Raw genomic sequence first — 19345 nt, 5'->3', positions numbered from 1 at the left:
CTGCAACCAAAAGACTGACTTATTCAGATAGAGAGAGATAGTCCAGACATTGACAAAGTGTAGTGGGGGCACCATGGACCAGATGACTGATCAGTACACATTGATAATTATCTGTTTACTTACTGCAATTCATCTGTCAGATACTTAGCAACAGTTTATATGGGTATATGAGATACAGAGAAGAAATAAGTTTAAAAAAAAAAAAAGGTATTTAGAGTCAGTGGCTGTAGACCTCAGAAATGAGGTACACACACACACACACACACACACACACACACACAGAGAGAGCCAGGTTGATGTTTTTGTGTCTGTGTGTCACAGAATTTGTTCTATCAAAGTGTTTCTATAAATAGCAGAAACAGCTTAGGCCAGCTTCACAGCATCATGTGTTATATAACCTTGTCGAAATGCATACTGAGACCACATCAGCATCAGCAAGTAGGTTGCTACCTGTTCTAATGCTGCGAGGCTCCCTCTCCCTTCTCTCTCTCCCACACACACACACGCACAAACACACAGCAGACTCCATGTTCTTCATTATGCATGAGGCATTTCTGCCTTTTCTAGACTTTCTAGTGTGACTTTCTCTGTGAAATGGCCATTGTTTACTGCAACTGTCTTAGGAAAACATTACTTTAGCTATTAACCATAGTCGTCATAATATAGTGTTTACGTTTAGATAAAATATTCTCATTTTGGCAAATTTAACATGTCTAAATTGATAACAGGTTATTTTTAGCAAATAAATATGCAGCTAAATGATATATTAGATGTATTAGTTAAAGCTTTTGCAAAGTTTGTAATAGGGATGAGCACAAATTTTATTGTTTAAATGTGATCTTAAATTGGCCTACTGGTGATGTCCTGATTAAAAAAATAAAAAAAAATTACATACAGTATCTCTGGGTATCACAGGGTTTTTTTGAAATGGTTATGTTTAAAGAGCTATAATTTGTATTTTTATAATAAAAATAGATCAAATAACTACGTAAAGTGATAAGTGTTGGAAGAAAATATATACTACTTGCTTTGAATTTTAAAGTTCTGTTTTTATACCTTTGAATGATCCATCAGCACAAAGCATCCCTTGTTTCCGATTTGCAACAGAAACATTAAAGCTATGATTATCTAGTCCAATTCTCTGATCATTTAATTTCTTTTGAAGAGAAACATTTTGAAAAACATTTCAAGATTCAGTGACTTTTATTTTATGTTCTTAGTGAAGCCAACACACAGTATGTGGATTCACTTTCCATAAAACACTTTGATGCACTCAGCACCTCACAGACATGGGGGTGATATACACATAGATGCTCATACACATCCGTCCCCCATCTTTTATCACACCATTGGCTGCTGCTTGATTCCCTGCTTACTTTCAATCCAACGAGGTGTGTAATGGCTGCAGTGACGGGGGCTGTTTAAAATGACTATTGTGGTCACGGCTCAGGAGAATATGGCTCATCTGCAGGAGACGCAAGCTTTGCTGACTGCACCAGGCCTCTTATCTCTAACAACTTCACACTGATCTAAAACAACCTGATAGGCGGGAAGCTAAATGAAGCAAAAGTTACCACTGGACATTTTAGGAGCCAAAAGAAGCTACGACTAAATTTACTGTAACCCCCTCCCCTCTGCACACATTTAGAGCTACAGCTCATACGTGTTAATGTGCACTTGTTATAATTTGTGACATGCATTTGCAATATGTGACAAGATATGTCTGAACTATGTCTGCAGTGCACTGTGTGTGACAGTGAGTGCACGTCCAACGTGTGACTGACTTCGGTCAGTGTGGCATAGACAGATGCTGGCATCCAGCAACTCCGCCCACCCCCACACTATCTGACACAGCCTACTCAGTCAGCAAATACTTACAAAAACACACACGCACACACACACACACAACAGAGGAAGGAGAAAGAGTGAAGGACAGATAAACTATTAAATTGAGGAGGGCAAACAGAAGGGAACTGTTTCCAACAAGTGCATGAGGTGGATGGATTATTAAGTGTGTGTGTAGTTGTGTGCGACAGATATGGCAGGATAAATGCTCGGGGCATGTGAGTTCCTATCTGTCAGTCATTATTGAACTAGTCAATACTCAGATAAAGCATAATAATTTTGCTCATTTCACAAGCTTTTGGTGTTCAAATAAATCGAAGTCAACACAAAATCAAATAAAAAAAGTTTAACTCGTATCGCTGAAAAATCCTATAGTGTAAAAATGCAATTACGTGTGTTGGACCAACTTGAGCTATGGTTGCATCGTGTGTTCCACTCAACATTCATATTGCACATACGTCAAATGAAGAAAAAAAACTGGCCATCCATTCTTCTTTTTTTCATCATGCTGAGATGGAATATGATACCAAGGGAACAATTTGTTTACAGGCAATGGGAGAAAATGGAAGTGTGAATAAAAAAAACATGCAGGACTATGGACTAGATCAATAAAGACATGTGTTTATTAGATTGAGGCGAACTGTGACAGATCCTGGCCCAGGAGTGGAATACTAGCGTGTAATCTTGTACTGTTTTCTCTTTCCCTGCAGAGCGGCAAACTCACTCACTCATGCCTTAGGCAATAAAGAAGCATGCAATAAACAGCAGTCAATCTGGTTTGGGAATATTGACTGGGGAAGGGGAGATGGTTGAGACTAGCTGATGGGAAGAAATTGAGGACCTCAGAGTGTCTTACATTGTATAGGTGGGTTGCAGTGGTGCAATGCTGTTCTTATTAGAAGATTTAAAACTAGTTTGGAAACTTGAGACAAAGATGTAGAGCACTTGGGTCTGACCCACTATTAATATACTCTATTGTGTTCATTTAACTTACCATCTCAATTTAAGTATTCGGCTCAAACAGCAGACTGTTTTAAGTAATATGGCTGCCCAATTAGGGCACTGCAACATTTGTTTGTCCACTGGCCATTAGTCTTAGTGCCAATATTGATGCCTGTTTTTATTCCTCAGCTAAATGCACCATTGGTCTCTTAAACACAACAAAAGTGAATGTGTCAAAAAAATAAAAATAAAATAAAATAATAATAAAAAAGGTTCTGGCACACACGTTTACATTTTATTTGTGTCATGAATAAGTTGTGCATTATTCATTTGTTATACCTGTAACACCCCCAAAACTAACTGAGCTTGAATGATAATAGAAGAATCTGGTGATTGAAACAAATGGAGCTCCACTGCACAATGTATAGTAACAATATATCAGCCACAAGCAGCAGGCATGTTGTTCCAAAGAGGATTGATGGAGAAAATGGTGTGGAGGTTCTCCTTTCCTTCATTGCTATGCTTATTTGACACAGCAGTGTGCCAGCATGTCTGAGTCAGAGTGAAAGAGAATTCATAATAGTCAGGCCCACTGCACATACAGAGACCTATAGCAGCTACTGTAGCTTGTAACATCTGCTGGCACTCAGCATTAGGGAGCAGAAGAAAATGGTGCATACAAAAACAAAATGTCACAATAAAATCTAAAAATCTAAACCTTTTACAGAAAAGGAGAGGATTTAACTTTTATAAAATACATGTTTGTGGGCTCATGCATCAACTCCTAAAGCAGCAGGTGCTTTAAGGTAAAAGTTTTTTTCTAGTCACTGCAATGTAGATACATAAATAAAATATATATTCTAGAGATGTCCCAAGCCAATCCTAAGGATATGTATCAGGGCCAGACCAGGCTGGTATCAGCCAAAATAAAACTAATCAAATGCTGACTCTTCTTCTTTACTTTTACTCTACAGATGTATTGTAACAGATGAGAGATGAGATACTTTGTTCATTTCTGATGGGAAACTCAAGTAGTCTTATAGTGAAAGTAATATGTAGTCAGTAGTAAGATTAGTCAGCACCACACCAATTCGTGTTAAGTAGTCATCTGCCATTGTCTAAGGTGTTGTAGAGCCTAATGGCCTAATGACAGTGGATCTCCTGTATCATTCAGTCCTGCAGCTGCTTCTCTGGTCCATCAGGATGGTCAGTGTATTCCAAGATGGTCTCTACCTTTTTCTGTCTGCATCTCTGCACCACAGCCTCCAATGAGTTCAGCCTCATTCCAGTCACTGAACCAGCTTTTTGTTTGCCCAGCTGCCTTGCATCCTTCTGCTTTATGCTGCCTCCCCAGCAGACTGTATCATCAAACAGCAGACTTGCTGCCATAGTTCAGTAAAACATGTGCAGCATCTTCCTGCAGCATCTAAAGACTAAGCTGCCTTAGGAGAAAAAGTCTCTGCCCTTTTTTTTATATATGGAACATCTGTGTTCAGTGACCAATCCAACTTATTGTCCAGGTCCAGATATTTGTAGGCTGGCACCACTTCAATGTCCGGACCACAGATGTTGACTGGATAAGGAGGGGGCTTAGACCTTTAAAAATCCACTACTATTTAATTTGCCTTAGAGGTGTTCAGTAGGAGAAAGCTTTTGTGACTCCAGTCACTGAAGGATTTTATCAGGCCTCTGTACTCCTTTTACTGTCCATTCCTGATAGAAACAACAATAGCAGTATCATCAGAATACTTCTGGATGTTGCAAGACTCAAGTATTTAAAGTCTGCTGTGTACAGTGTGTACAGGAATGGAGCCAGAACAGTTCCCTGTGGAGCTCCTGTGCTGCTCAAAACTCTACCAGAGATGTACTTCCAGAGCCTGATGAACTCTGGCCTTTCGTGTCAGGTATTTTGTGATCCAGCAAACAAATGTAATTTTTAACCACTGATTTTAAACCCTGTTACAACACACAAAAAATCCATCTCTTTGATGGAACTATTTTTGTATATTTAATATAATAAATCTCACAAGTGAAGGGTGCATAAAAATGTATATATGATGAAAAACCCTTCCCAAAGAGTGGGGCTACCTGCACTTCAGCAGAAATAATAATTATGACACTACCTGAAATCACTTTTGTACAATCTCTAACCTGGCATAAACCATTATGAATAATCTGGTGTATGTCACAGGTTCTGGCCCCATAGCTCTGAATCTCCTTATGTTCCTTTCCATAGGCAAAGCATTTGCTAGTATGAAGAGACAATTTCATTAGTTTCTAAAAGAAAACCGATGTATGAGATTTAAATGAGAACTGATCTTATTTGCCTAATCGTTACATTACACTCTCTTATTATAATTAACATCTATTACACAAAATTTCAAAACCGCAGATGAGTCACATTTTTGTCCTCTTCGATGATAAAGAAGTAAAATTAGACTTATTGCAAGACTTAAATGGATTGTTGTTGTGAGAACTGTCAGAGTTACAGAGTCAATATGTATTCATTCTAATTTCATTGTGGACATTTATTTGGTTTCACCAATCATGCACTGCTCCTTTTAAACATATTGACTGTGAAGCAGTTAACAGAAGTATCACAATTAGTGGGCTAATTAAGAGCTACATCACCCACTGAGATGATATGATGCAATATGTAATGTTCATTCGTCTTACTTGACAGTGAATTTCTATGAACTACTTATGCAATGGGGGAAAAAAACAAAGCAGAAAAGAAAGCCTGAAATCTGCAAGCCTGTCAACAGTCTGCAGATTTATCACGGGCTTGGAACTGACATGGCTCCGCTCTGTCAGTGATGTGGATCCATCCAGCAGCTGGTCTGGCTGCAATATTCTGTCACATACAGCTGTATGTTAGCCAACTGGCAGTTTCTTCTGAACAGGGCAACTGGGCAGGTGCCTGAGGAACCCAATTGCTCTCCTTTTGTGTTCTTGTTTGGTAGAGTAACGCTTTTATACAGCTTAAGATCCCCTTTCCTTTAACTGCATTTTGGGCCTTCACAGTAACTATACTGATGCCCTTGACAAGCAGCGTAAAATTAACTCCCCTACCCAGGTTAGCATAAACCTGTCAAAAGCAAGCCTTGAGCATAGAGTATGTGCATGTAAACACTCACACACAAAGCACATTCATATAAAAAAAGAAAAAAACAAAAAAAAAAAACAGTGCACACGTTTACATATCTTTGTCGGCACATGGCACATCCTCCATCAGAGTTGCCCTTTTGCCTGCTCCCATACCCGTCTGCCCAAAATGTCTCATTGAATATTTAATATGTGCACCAATCTAATGATGGCAGACGCCCAGAGCATGGCTCTAATAATTCAGGCTTCCACCACTGAGTCACTGGGGCTGGTCACATGGCTGCAGCTTCTTCCACCAAATCTCCTCACCTCTGCTTCTCTTTGCTACTTCCTGTTCATCCCCGTTCATCCCTATGAGCCTGCTCACTTCAGAAACTGCCATATGTGTTTCTATTGAGCCTCAATCTGAAGCGTCCAATCACCAACTGATTTCCAATAAAGGGGTGTGTCAGTCCAGAAAAGACTTCAGCAAATGATGGTGTCTCTAGGCAACCTCAACAACCCTTTGCACTAATACCACAGAGCGGGAATAAGGGCTTTAGAATGATTTCCAAGATGACCTAAAGGCTTGATGTTGAGAAAGGCTCAAGGAGCAAGGAATGTTTAGTTAAGGGAACTGGGTGTCTCCCTTTGTACTCTCTCAGTCTGGCAAGAAGCCTCCTTCAATCTCCCTTTGCACTTCCTGTCTCTGTCTCTCCAAATGACAATGCTTATGGCATGTCTATATATAGTAAATTGGTGTAGGTAGAAAGCAGAGTGTATTGCTGAATAGGAGAGCAGTATTTAAATGGCTGTGTCACCCTTCTGTTTGATGTGGAATACTGCCACAGCTTTGGCACAAATCTCCTCTATGAATATGCAGAGTAGCTAGTGGTGTGCAATTTACACAGCATGTGTGTACACTATATGTGGGTGTGTGTGTGTGTGTCTGTTTGGGAGAGTGAAAGGGGCAGTGAAGGAGAACATTTTGTTGAAATGATGCCATTCTCCTAAATCCTGTTGCTGGAGAGCACCTCATCTATACAGAGTGATGCAGAGCTGAAAATAGATGTATAGAGCTGCCCTGAATAAAAGATGACAGGACAACACAGCAAGCCACCACAAAAACTATCTTGAGTGCAGGCATGCATTGTGCATATGCGTATGTGTGTGTGTATATATGTGCACCAACGTACACATGCTAACATGCGAGTACTTAGCATGTCCTTAGTCATCTGCCCTTGAGTAAGGAATTCCTTTTCGCTCACCCACATATTTGCACAGATATACAGTCTATAAAAATAGAGGCGGATGTCTCAGAAAGCATCTTCCATCCACTTCCATTTGCACACAAGTAATTCCCTTAATCTCCAGCTGACCAATCAAGTGCAGTGAACTGGGAAAGGATAACAATAATCCTTGGAATATATTATTTTATCCCTTTATTTTCCTTGACTTAAAAGTAATGGACATTAAATCGAAGCAAATTAAATAGAAAGGCATTTTAGAGAACTCTGCATTGTAATTCTCCTGAACAAGTTCTTGTACCGTCACTGTTCAACAAATGGAGTTTTTTTTTAATTTATGTTTTATCTTTCTCCACTCACTGGAAGCCATGGAGAAACCTGACAAGCCTTTATCCATTCCTCTCCCCACATGCATGGACAGAAGAGTTAACCATGCTACAGACTTGAAAATCAGCATGCAGCAATGATGGCTGCCTACCCTCCTGGTTAATCTATGTGCTTCCAATAGCGAGGCTTAAATCGCCTAGTCTCCATGTGTGCCAGTGGGGAAAAAAATCCTTCTCTTAATAACAAAATCAAGCAATATTTCACAAAACGCTTTGATTTTGCTTTTGTTGCCTAAGACTGAAGGGGATTGGAGTCAATGGACAGAAACTGTGTGAGTGTGAGTGTGTGAGTGTGTGTGTGTTTATTGGACACAAATGAAGCTGGTAATTATGCTGACGTCTGGATGCAGAGGCTTGTGGTCTTGTACGACCAACATTGTAAGGTCCAGTTTACCAAAGGAGTGAGGACATTTTCGGAAAGTGAGGACATTTCGACAGATCCTCAGTTTCTGACACAACTTCAAAAACCTGTTACTTTAGTTGAACACTTTCATTAACAGTGAGAAATAAATATTTTAAATTTTCTTAATTAGGGTTGAGGTTACCATAAGCATTATGCTTAAGTACAAAATCCTCAGGCATCTTTAAAAAAAAAACTTTGTCAGGATGGTTTCATCTGTATGGTATCAGCAGTGCTGACCTTTGGCCCAGCCAGAGCATCTATCTGGACAGACTGGTGTCATGGCTGTGCCTCTGTGGTCCCAAATGAGTTCTCTGGTTACTGACAGAATGCAAAATAATTTTGTCAGGCAACGCATGCTATCCCACCCACGTACAAAAGCTTCTGATACTACGGCTTAGCAACAAGAAATTCTCATGGATTCTTAAATGTATTCTGCTTCGAAATTGACAGATGAACACACGTTTGCAAACAGCAAATGTAGATAAAGGTCAAGTAGGTTGTACAGTTTCCTTTCAACAAACTATACAACCCACGACTACAGAACACAGGCAGGATACAAATTGGTATGAGATAGATTTTAACCCCAAATCTTCCACATCAACAGATATTAAGACACCAGGGAAGCAATGAGGCTGCTAACAAGCCAATCCAGCTAAATGCATGTATCCTGTCTCATTTTGCTTATAGATACCAGCACTAAAGAGAAATTCGATATTGACATTTACTTAGTTGGACATGGACAGAATTTTGCAGCACACCAAATTCAATAAACCCATCTAATGGTTGTTGTTTCCTTGTTGCGCCTTTCTTTAGCAAACATTACATGTTAGTCTTCCAGCCATGGTAAAATATAGACCAACACAGTAAAGATATAATGTTGCAGAAGCAAGGAAGGACCCAAATAAACTCCTCTGCCTTCAAATCCTCCTTTTACATTTCTGCTATCAATTATTTAGCCAGCAGGAGGTTCCTCAACTGCTGGATTGTCCTTGGGCAATGCAGAGATTATACAAAATACAAGATTTTCCTCTTAATATTTCAACATCCATATTTGATGGATATTTTTTTGATATTTCCTTCCTTTATCCAAACACTGGGGTCAGGTTGCGATGCCCTTTATTATTGCCAGCTGAAAAGGTAGAGTTGCCCAAACTAAATTAGTTTTCTGTGGAAATTAATCTTCTGCAAAATATCATATAAAAACACTGCCATATAAATTGCAATGCATTTTATGATTTAGCAACAGAAAGTTAGTTGTGTTTTGCGGGCCATGCTCTATCTCTAAATAATGATATATACTGATATATACCTAGCTTTACTCTGCTGGCCTCTTTAAATCCAATTTTGAGCAGGGTAACAGTCACCTAAAAATAGCCTGGCGCTGTATAGCTGAAGGTTTTTTAGATGATACTGACATAAACTGGGAAACGTATACTCCAAATCATTCTGAAATGCCAGCAGTGTTGATATTCATTTCTATCAAAATTATGCTGTCAATATGACAAACATATTCTCAGATCTCAGAGCTTCAGTTCAACTTAGAGCTAAAACATTTCTGTCTAAATGTTCAACGTATTTTGTGCTTCTTCCCCTTCCATTATTGGAGCTCTTTGTAGTGAGGGAGAAAGCCATGTTGAGAAAGAAAAGCACTCATAGTGAATCTATTATTCCAGGACACTTCAAATCTTTTGCTTGGGGCAAATGTGACTTCACAAAAGCCTGTTTCGAGATTGGCTGGTGATTCTGAGCTATTTTTATTCTTTACCTCCCCCCTTCGTCTCATCCTCCTGCTGCCCCCTTCTTTCTATACTCTTCACCTCTGTCCATCCCTTTATTATTGTGAGGAGGGCTCCTCTCGCTGCTGAAACACCCCTGTGCACACAGGTATTACTGAGGCCTCATAGTTCACCTGAACACAGCCATGTGTTTGTGTATGTCAGAGTCTCTCAGAAAGAGCAAGCCAGATGGAGTGATTTAGCTTGACAGACAGTTTTGTAATACAGTACTTCAAATTGTACTCCCTCAACACTGAGCTGTCCAACCCACTTATTCAAAGCTGCTCTTTAGTCTAATACAGGCTATGGCTTTGGTACAGTACATGTGTTCACACAATAAATCTGCTCAACTAGTGTCCACCAATGGAAACATACAGTACCCATTAAATATGTCTGTGAGCAAGGCAAACAAGTTTACAGCCATGGCAACAGCTCTGTGACTCAGTCATGCTTTGAGCTAAATGCTAACATCAGCATGCTAACAAGCACAAGTAGTATGGGAGCTACATTCACTCTACTGATCCAGCAGAATACAGTACAAATCGAATTTACTTTCCAGATGAAATCTATGAACTACAAACTACTTAGCATGGTAGATATTCATAAGACCACGTCATAAATATTAACCTCATGGTGGCACCACAGGAAAAAAATCTGGGGCTCAGCAAGGTGAGTCAGATTCCTCCTCATCCTCATGAATATGTGTAACAAATTTCCTTGCAATCTATCCTGTAGTCATAAATATTTCACTCTGCCAACCAGCCAATTAAACTGCTAACAATTAGTGCTCTAAGATGGTGACAATAAACTTCACATCTTGCATGGGTCCATTTTATGTCCTCATCCTTTCATCTTGACTTAATTTATTTCTCAAAGAGATTATGAGGAAACCTTTGGCTCATGTTTTGAAAGCATTTGAAATGACTGTTGCTTAACTCCTCCTGACTAATGTCTAGTCCCAAAGCTTAGTTTTCAGTCCTGGGGTGGTGTTGAGCTCCCTCACACACTGTAACAATCCAATAGGAACCCTGCAAGATTGTTTTTCTCTACTCAATGCAACAAACACCAGAGCAGGACAGCAGACGTGATTCATTAAAACAAAAAAAAAAAAAAAAGATATTTTCAACCTTGCCTCATGCATCAAAAAAAAAAAAATTATTAATGATTTAATCATTAAAGATATTAGATTTGACTAAGCCCAGCTGGAGAAACAAGTGCATATAACATCATTGGTGCGGTGTTTAAATATTCATGAATCCAATCAGTTCAGATCAGAGTTCCAGCAGGTAATAAGGCTAGGTGTGGATGACAGAGAGAGAGATGAAGGAGAGAAGGTGAGGGTTTACAAGGTGGATGATGGTACGGAAGAGAAAATAAGGGGTGTGGTGGAAAGTAATTGTTATTGAGGAGCTCTGTGAGGAAGTATGATTACTGGTTTGGGAGTTGTTGCAGAGGTGGGAGGGGAGAGGCAGGGTACAGTTGAGTTGATGTATTAGCTGCTTCCTAACCCCTGTCATCCATACCACCTGAGCCAGTCAACACCGGCACAGAAGGGCATACAACACCATCTAACTATCCCTTTCCTCTCATTTCCCTGGCTTATTGGCTCACAGCTAATTTCAGCTCTGTCCAGTGGAGTGAGACACTGCTCTGTACTGGGACACTGCCAAACATCACTACACCCCTGTAAGGAAGAGCTCTAGTTAAAATAGGTCATTTGAATATTTGTCAATATGTTGGGTTTTTTTTCTGAATATGTAAAACACAGACTGTGTCCAACTGTAAGTGACTAAACAATGTGACTTGCCTTATGTGGTCATTATGGGATAAAGGTACTATAATAAAAAGTATAATAGAAATAAAACACATACAAATATACAAATACATTTAGTTGAAGTCATTCAGTAAAGTCGGTTAGACAGAGTTGTCCATTCTATGCCTAATTAGTGACATATATAAGATGAAGACATCTAACCAGCTGAGATCTGAGACGAGTCTAACTTTTTGGCTCCATGAGACGTGCAGCATTGTCCTTGTTCAATCTATTCATCCCTCCCTCAACACTCGCTTCAAGCTTCTGAGTCGATTTGTCTGTTTCTATGTTCTGTCCTTGGTCTCTCACTTTCCACTCATCTCTCCCCTCTACTCTCTCTTTTTATCTAATCCCTCTCCACATGCACTGCTGCATTGGCTCCAGCCTTCTTAGCAGCAGAGTAGAAAAAGGGAAAGAGTGCAAGAGTAAGTGGAGAGCAAGTGGTGGGGAGAGGCATCACAATGCACAGGGGAAACAGAACCGGGGGTCAAACAAAAAGACAAAATGATTGCAGTCGGTCAGAAAAAGCAGTGAGATAAAGCGGGCTAAGACAGAGGCTGGAGGATGATGATGATGGGAGGGTGCGTCAGGGCTCCAATCAGATATGACAGAGAGAGAAAGTGAAGAGAATGAGAGGAGAGGATTGATGGGTTTAGGAGGCAGAGAGCCATAAAGAAACAGAGGTCTATTAAAAGTGGAGTGTTGGGACGTACGCTAGTGCAGTGGTGATTTAAATTAAAGGTGTGTGCGTCTGGCTCTGTGTGTATGTGTGACAGTGGTCTTTGTGCATCTTTATGCTTTTATGACACCATTGTGTATCTGTGAGAACTGTGTATTTTTATCTGTTTGTAGTTCAAAGTGTGTATTTGATGTGTGCATATCTGAGTCCGTCTGTTTGTCTTTGTGGTATGAGTGTAAGTGTGTGTCTGCTGATGAGTCAATAGTCTTATTGAAATAATCAGCTTCTCTATTTGAGAAGTTTTGGTTTGCACATACAGCTCTCAAAACTCGAGGGAGACTGTGGATGAGGCAGAGATGGAAGGACAGAGAAATGCAGAGCCACACGGTGCTGTTCTGAGTGGCTCCCTGCCAGCTGACCACAGCTCTGAGTCTGTTTCATCCACCAGCATAGACTTAAGGAAGAGTAATGTGTGTGTTTACATGCCTACCATACTACGAAAAGTAGTTCTTACTCTGATTAAGTTCTTACTTTGAATGAACAGTTTGTATGAGCCTGCACAAACATCCTATCCATCAATATCTCATGAATAAACATGTTTTCCATTAGAGCCTGCTTGATAAACTGATGTTTATTATCAGCTTATATTTTCTTTTCACACATTTTTAAGTGCAGTATCAGTATGAAATATATTTCTAACCTTAAGGAAAATTGTTAGCAACGCAATGAGTGATTCTTAATTATTTTGTTATTTGCCAAACAATAGGTTATTTATTTAATGCACACAACATTTAAATCAAGCCATCCTATCCAAAGTCAGTCTATATCTTTATCAGATTTTTTTTTTATGTTTTACATTTACGGCAAATATGAATGATGCTATAGACCTAAACAACCACTATCAATCAGGCAGTCCCTGCCTTGCCACAAGAACATCTCCTCTGAAGAAAATCACAGAGCAAAACCTGTGCTTGCGTTTAGTCAATATTTTTTCTTTCTGGTCTGATTACTTTTGCATATGTGTGATTATCGACACTAGTTTTCTGAAATAAGATTACTGTAGCTCCAGTATGACATGTAATCAATTTCCTCCCCAACCTTTGTTGCCAGAAGCATGTCTCAGCTGTCCTCGCCGGTGTCTGCCCTTCATTGCTTACTGATGCCCAGCCTCGCCTCGCACTACCCCATCGCCCTGCCTGGTCTATTCTACTGATGGCTTGGCCAGCTAATATCTGCTTATCTCGCTGCCACACTACGCTGTGACACGGGCACCGTTCGTAATATCTGGCGGGGCGATGATGCACAGTAAGGAGAAATGCAAGCCATGCCGAAGAAAGAATGCTGGCAATATAAGAGTCATCCAGAGAGGAGGAGGAAAACACTGCCTGTCACAAGAGAGGACAGTCGGAGGAATTACATATTGTTTTGTATTGAATAAGACACACACATAGCTATTTCTCTATGTCACTTATATACATCAGTCCCTGCCAATTGATTAGAAAACCACCAAACAATAATCACATAAAACTTCAGACTGAATAAGAAATTGGAAAAACTGCTATTTTGTGGTCAGTTATGTTTTCTAAATGCATTTTCCAAATGCAGTCATATACCACAGACATATTGCTTTTTCCATGTTTTCCAACTGGACCCAAAGGATACACCAGCAATACTGTACTGTGCTTTCATAAAGTTGTAGAACTTGCAAGAGTGAGGCTCAAAGAGAATGGCTGCAAACTCCTTGAAAAACACTATTTGTAATTAGTTGCTATGGTTGTTTACGACAACTACATGATACAACATTGAGTCTACAGCAGGCCACAGTGCACTCTGAAGAAGTATTGTTGTAAACACCACAGCTCAACCATCCTCATCTGATTTTCATCAGACTCCCATTGTCAGCCCCTCCATTCTCTCTCCATCCTACTCCCAGGACAGCGCTGAGCAACCCAGAGCTTGTTTAACAGGAAGTTCACCACTGGTATCACTGAGCACCTTTCAACCTGAAGAGCCAAGCTGCCTCCCACCAGCCACTCTTACTCCTCTCCACAGATGCTCAACACAGGTCCGCTGTGGCCAAGGGGCTGCAAGAGTTGTCATTATCAACTTTACACAAGAAGGTAAATGCCTGCTACTTCCTAATCAACCGGGCCATCTTGACTCTAAGCCTCTCGAACTTTTTTCCCAAACACTTGTGGGCTGACAGGTTTTGTGTGAAGAGCTAGGTAAGAGGTAAGAGAGTTTGTGTGCTAAGTGCGGTGTTTGTGCTGATTTTTGGAGATACACACAGTTTCTGTGTTGATAGGTATTTACTCTCCCACCATGCACATGTAAGGTGTTATGTGCCTGTACACGTGCCTGGTTATGGTTGTGTGTTCAGGGTCCCGCAGCTCCTCTTAAAGTGTGTGTCGTTGCCAGAGCTGAGCGCCACAGTTAATGAAGAGACTGGCAGAGCTAGTTCTATTTGGACCACCATGAGAGCCCTCAGTCACAACACAGCAATTTTTAGACATCTGTTTTGTGTGACCCAACTTTAATCAGAAACCACAAATGTTACAAAGTCAAATGAGATACTGCCAAGATAAAGTCAAGAAGACATTCCACACACTTGGTTCATGTGCTTTAGCCTTATATAACAGCCTAATCCCAAGTTGTCCCTATCACTGTGCTCTGTGATCGATTGTGAGGTTTTTGTTGGAGCGACCAGCATTTGGACTCCCAGGCGGCTCAGCGACAATGAGCCGGCAGAGTCGATTCCTCTAAAACTCATAAACAAAGCACACTGCTTGATTGCTTCAACAGAGCAGAGCCACAAAAAGCACCACAACTCATAAAAAAAAAAAAAAACAGAACATTTAATATCAGTGATAATAAAAGAAAAATAAAGAAGCAATCCCAACTGATGAGATGGGTCATAATGTACCTTTTTCTTTTTTGTGTGTGCCAATTAAGGAAAGAGTTAAGAATGAGAGAAATTCAGACAAGCTTAGGGCTGCTTGTTCCTTCACTTATTTTCAGAAGAGCACCATACTGCAGTGTGTATGCTCTAAGCTCATGGTGCGTGACAATCAACCAGTGATGCTGACTGTTCAAATAACAGCTATACTGTGCTTACAGACGTGATGCTAGCCTGCTGTTTTGCCTCTGACATCAAAACACTCCTCCATATGTTTTCTGTTTCTCCAGCATCAGTATCACAAACACCAGTGCTCCATCTGATCAGAAATGTGAGCCACGTTCAACATCATCCTCCACAATGAGAGGAAGCAATATTCCGCATGGTGTATCAAATTCTATACATGCACGCTGCTTGATGTCTCTATTTATATTTTGAGAACTTTTACATTACCTACTCACGTCGCAATATTTACTTTTGCTCTGCAATCTCACTTTAGCTTGCCTCTTTATTAAATGTGTTGACGCACTTTATATATTAAAACAGAAAAAAAGCTGTTTCTCTTCTTTTTATTTTTCATTTCTTCTCTTAATAGGTTTAAATATTAAATTGTTTTCTGGGAATTTAGTATTTTAAAATAGATCCACGAGTAATCATACTAGAGAAGTGACATAACAGAATTGGTCAGGACTGTGTTGAGTGTAGGGTGGTAAAATGGCCCTGTGCCTGCTGATATTTCAACACAGTTGTTGCTAGCAGGGATAGTGCTTTGTATTCAGACTGTGTGACACTCATCTCTCCCGAACACACATTTGTTTCACTTCCTTCCTCTTATCACTCTCCAGTCAATCTCAACCTGGCACTATCTGGTTGTTTTGTACCCAGCCCCCCTTGGAGACTGCCCACTATGTGGTCCCTTAGTTGGTTTAATTGATCTACTGACTGGCACAAGTAATGACACTAATTGCATGAAGCTCATTGGCTGATGGATTCCAAGCATCATCAGCTCCATTTTGACTGGCCTGGCCCTTCCGTCTGACTGCCTCTGTGGGCAAAAAACTGACAATTTCTCAACTGGCTGACATACAGTGACTGCGAGGGATAATTCAGAGACGGATTAATCTCTCTAATTTTTCCAAAAAAATCAGGAGAGGCGGATGGGGGGGAACTAACATCCTCTTTGGCAGTCACTGGACTGAAAAACAGATGGGACAGCAGAGTAAAAGCTGAAAATCAATGAAATTCTGTTCAAGTTCAGACTCAGTGTATTAACATTTTTGATTACTGTGCACCCGAGGCAGAGATGTTATTACTGACTAACTCAACAGCTCCAAGAGGGCTAAAGACGGGATCTATTGTCACCTATGAGCCAAATAAGTTCTACAAAGTCATCAGAGTTTAGCATCTATTTTCTATAAATAGCCTGCAGAAGATAATACTATATTGTATACTGCAGAAAAGTAGCTTTTTAAAAACAGTCCCAGCTGCTGCAAGAACATACTGTATGTTTAAAAAATAATCCCAATGAGCTTAATGCCACGTATAATTTCATATTCAGTGTGAGGGGGGTTCCTTTTAATGCTTGTTCTGGGTGAATATTATTGCACTTGTGCCTGAATCAAACCTCACCCACATCCTCCCCACCTTCCTGTCCTGCGGTCGGCACCTCTCAACATTATGAACCACCATTCTACATCAGAAGCCCACAAGATGTTCTGGCAGATATGAGACGTGGTTGAATTCTCCTTATCCCCTCAACCGCAGCAGGTGAAGTCTGCGGAGCACAGGGGTCAAGGAAAAACAGAACCCTTGTCTCCGACCTCAGTGGAGAAGGAAGTAAGCCTACTGCAGTGGGAGGGGTAAACAGGGCTAGGCTGAGTGTTTGTAGCAGGACTTGATTATGCAGACATTTTTACCTTTATAAGATCCATTATCATGCAAAACACAGGAAGTCTCAGTGAGGTGTAAATGACACACACCACAGTAGATAAATGGTTTTTTGGACATATATGGTAGCTGCTGAGTCGAAATGCTGAAATTTGGTAGAGTTTTGGGATGCAGGGAAAGGTGGGTTTCAAATCACGCACACAGTTCTCAAAGTGAACCATTTTGCTTGTTAGGCACTTCTCAAAAATTGCTTGCAGGATTCTGTCTATGCAAGACTTCCTTTCCTTTTCTCTTTGCTCGACTCATTAAACCTTAAAGACACTTTCATAATTTAATTGATTATCACTCACCTTCAATAACTTCCTTTAATCTGAACATGTATTTACTATTTTGACTGCTTGATAAATGATATGAACAATGTTCTTGGACATTTTAGTGATAGAGCCCTAATGTGATATGTTCTTATATAATGATTGATTTGAGGGTTTACAATTATTTATTATTAATTTTGTTAATTAATATCATGATGACTTGCTATTTTATATATATATATGAAATAGAGATTACTATTAAGCACCAAATTTAAATAATATTTAATTTAATTTGGAATAGATTTTTTTACCTGTAACTGATTATTTGGTTGATTAATTCATTGGTTATTAACAGGTTATTTGGCCCAAAGATGATGTAGTATTCGTATATTTAAGACACTGGCCTTTGAAATATACACATAATATCAAGTTCAGCCAAATTATTTGCTTATTCCTTACGTTGATTGTTTTGCTTGGTTCATGTTGGTATTAGCAGGACAAATACAATGTCATTGTCCCATTGCCTGATCAGTCACCTGGTCATGCTTGTGCAAGTGACCACAGTAAAACATAGAATATCTGCAAATATTTGTTTGCCCATTTGTTTATATTTCAAGGGTTTCTATTTCTCAGTTTTACAAATTAAGAGCCCTACATTCATCAATTCCACACTCATCTGTAAACTACTATACAAAGCTGTGTGTGTGTGTGTGTGCGTGTGTGTGTGTGTGTGACTGCGCGTGTATGTGGGTGAGCACAGAGACTCCAATCAAATCACTGTAGGTTCAATGTCTATTGGCCTGTGTATGTGTGTGCAGGCAAGTCAGATCACTAGATCAGTCTACAGGGGAGAGGTGGACAGCATAATGACTTGTCCTCTGCTTTGTCTCTGTAGTCATGTTTTCTACTTTCTTATATTCCTCCCTCCACCTCTCCTTTTCTGCTCAAATACACATTCCTTCTTCATTCATTCCTCTATTACTCATCTTTTTTCTCTCTTCTTGTCACACTGGTCCAGGAATAACTCCTCTCTGTTGCTTCAAATCTCACATATTTCGCCTTTGTTCAATCTTTTCCTTCATCTTACTTGCAACCACAGAAGTCCTTCAGTTCTTTTGCTGCCAATCGCCTTTCTTTTCCTTTTTATAAAATTCTCTTTCCAAGCCATCCCCTCCACCCCAGCTCCAACCCCAATAACTCAAATAGTCTTTCCTTTGATGCATCATTCATGGTTTTGTTCCCTAATGCACTCTAACTCTTTCACAGCCACACTATCAAATCTTCATCATTGGCTTTTATCTAGCATCTAGCATTCCAGCTTTCCCCTCCCCCCCAAACCCTTGTAATGTCTTGTCTGGGTTTCTTTTGCTGCTGCTGCTTCTTGCGCCTTGCTATTTCTATCCATGCAGCAAAGCTCAGTCTCTCACCTTATTCTCACTCATTCAGTCCTTTATTTTATACTCCTTCCTTCCTATCTCTCACTCATTCCCACTTCCATCCCTTTCCGCTCTTCTATTTCTTCCACTTTCAGCACCCTGTGTCTCTCTTATATGTCCCTCTGTCTTCTCCCCTTCTCTGTCCATTTGTCATTTCTCTGAGTTGAGTGGCTGAGTGCTAATGTCCAGGTCTCAATAATGGGATAACTCTTTAAGGCTACACGTCCATGTCTGAAAGTCATCCTTAACACTGAAACAGGCCTCAGATCTCAGCCTCTCATGCCAGGCACGCACGAAAAGGCACACACGCCTGTGCATATACTGAACAAACATCTCATCGCCTGGGCCCAGGTACACTCCAGATCCCATTTTATTTTTTTACTGTTTGAGTGCAGCTATCGCAGAGAATACTGCTGCGATGCATTTACCTGCAGATACACATGCAGCCTACAGGATGCTTATCTTCCCTACACAGCAGTCAAGAAGCATGTACATGGCATGATGAGGCAAAATGTACGTACTTCAAAAGACCGATATCCAGCCTGAAGCTATTAAACTGGTGTCACAACACTCTTTAAGTGCAAGATAAATGTTTTTGTGACATTATGTGTGCAGATGCAATCAAAATATTTTACTTCCTT

At 40.1% G+C, this 19345-nt stretch overlaps 1 protein-coding gene and 1 long non-coding RNA gene across 2 annotated transcripts in view; one reads left to right on the top strand and one right to left on the bottom strand.

The window, feature by feature from the left end:
- nlgn2a (neuroligin 2a) overlaps window positions 1-19345 on the bottom strand; it is a 146062-nt gene that overhangs the window by 113742 nt on the left and 12975 nt on the right. The window lies entirely within an intron of this gene.
- Window positions 1919-15443, top strand: LOC113125356 (uncharacterized). Its single transcript, XR_003295150.1, has 3 exons — window positions 1919-2063; window positions 14063-14294; window positions 15361-15443. It is a non-coding gene; the product is annotated as an uncharacterized LOC113125356 (long non-coding RNA).

The sequence above is a fragment of the Mastacembelus armatus genome, chromosome 18 (assembly GCF_900324485.2).
Source record: "Mastacembelus armatus chromosome 18, fMasArm1.2, whole genome shotgun sequence".
Taxonomy (NCBI): domain Eukaryota; kingdom Metazoa; phylum Chordata; class Actinopteri; order Synbranchiformes; family Mastacembelidae; genus Mastacembelus; species Mastacembelus armatus.
Note: the sequence above shows the minus strand (reverse complement) of the source record. Positions and strands in the feature narration are given on the sequence as shown.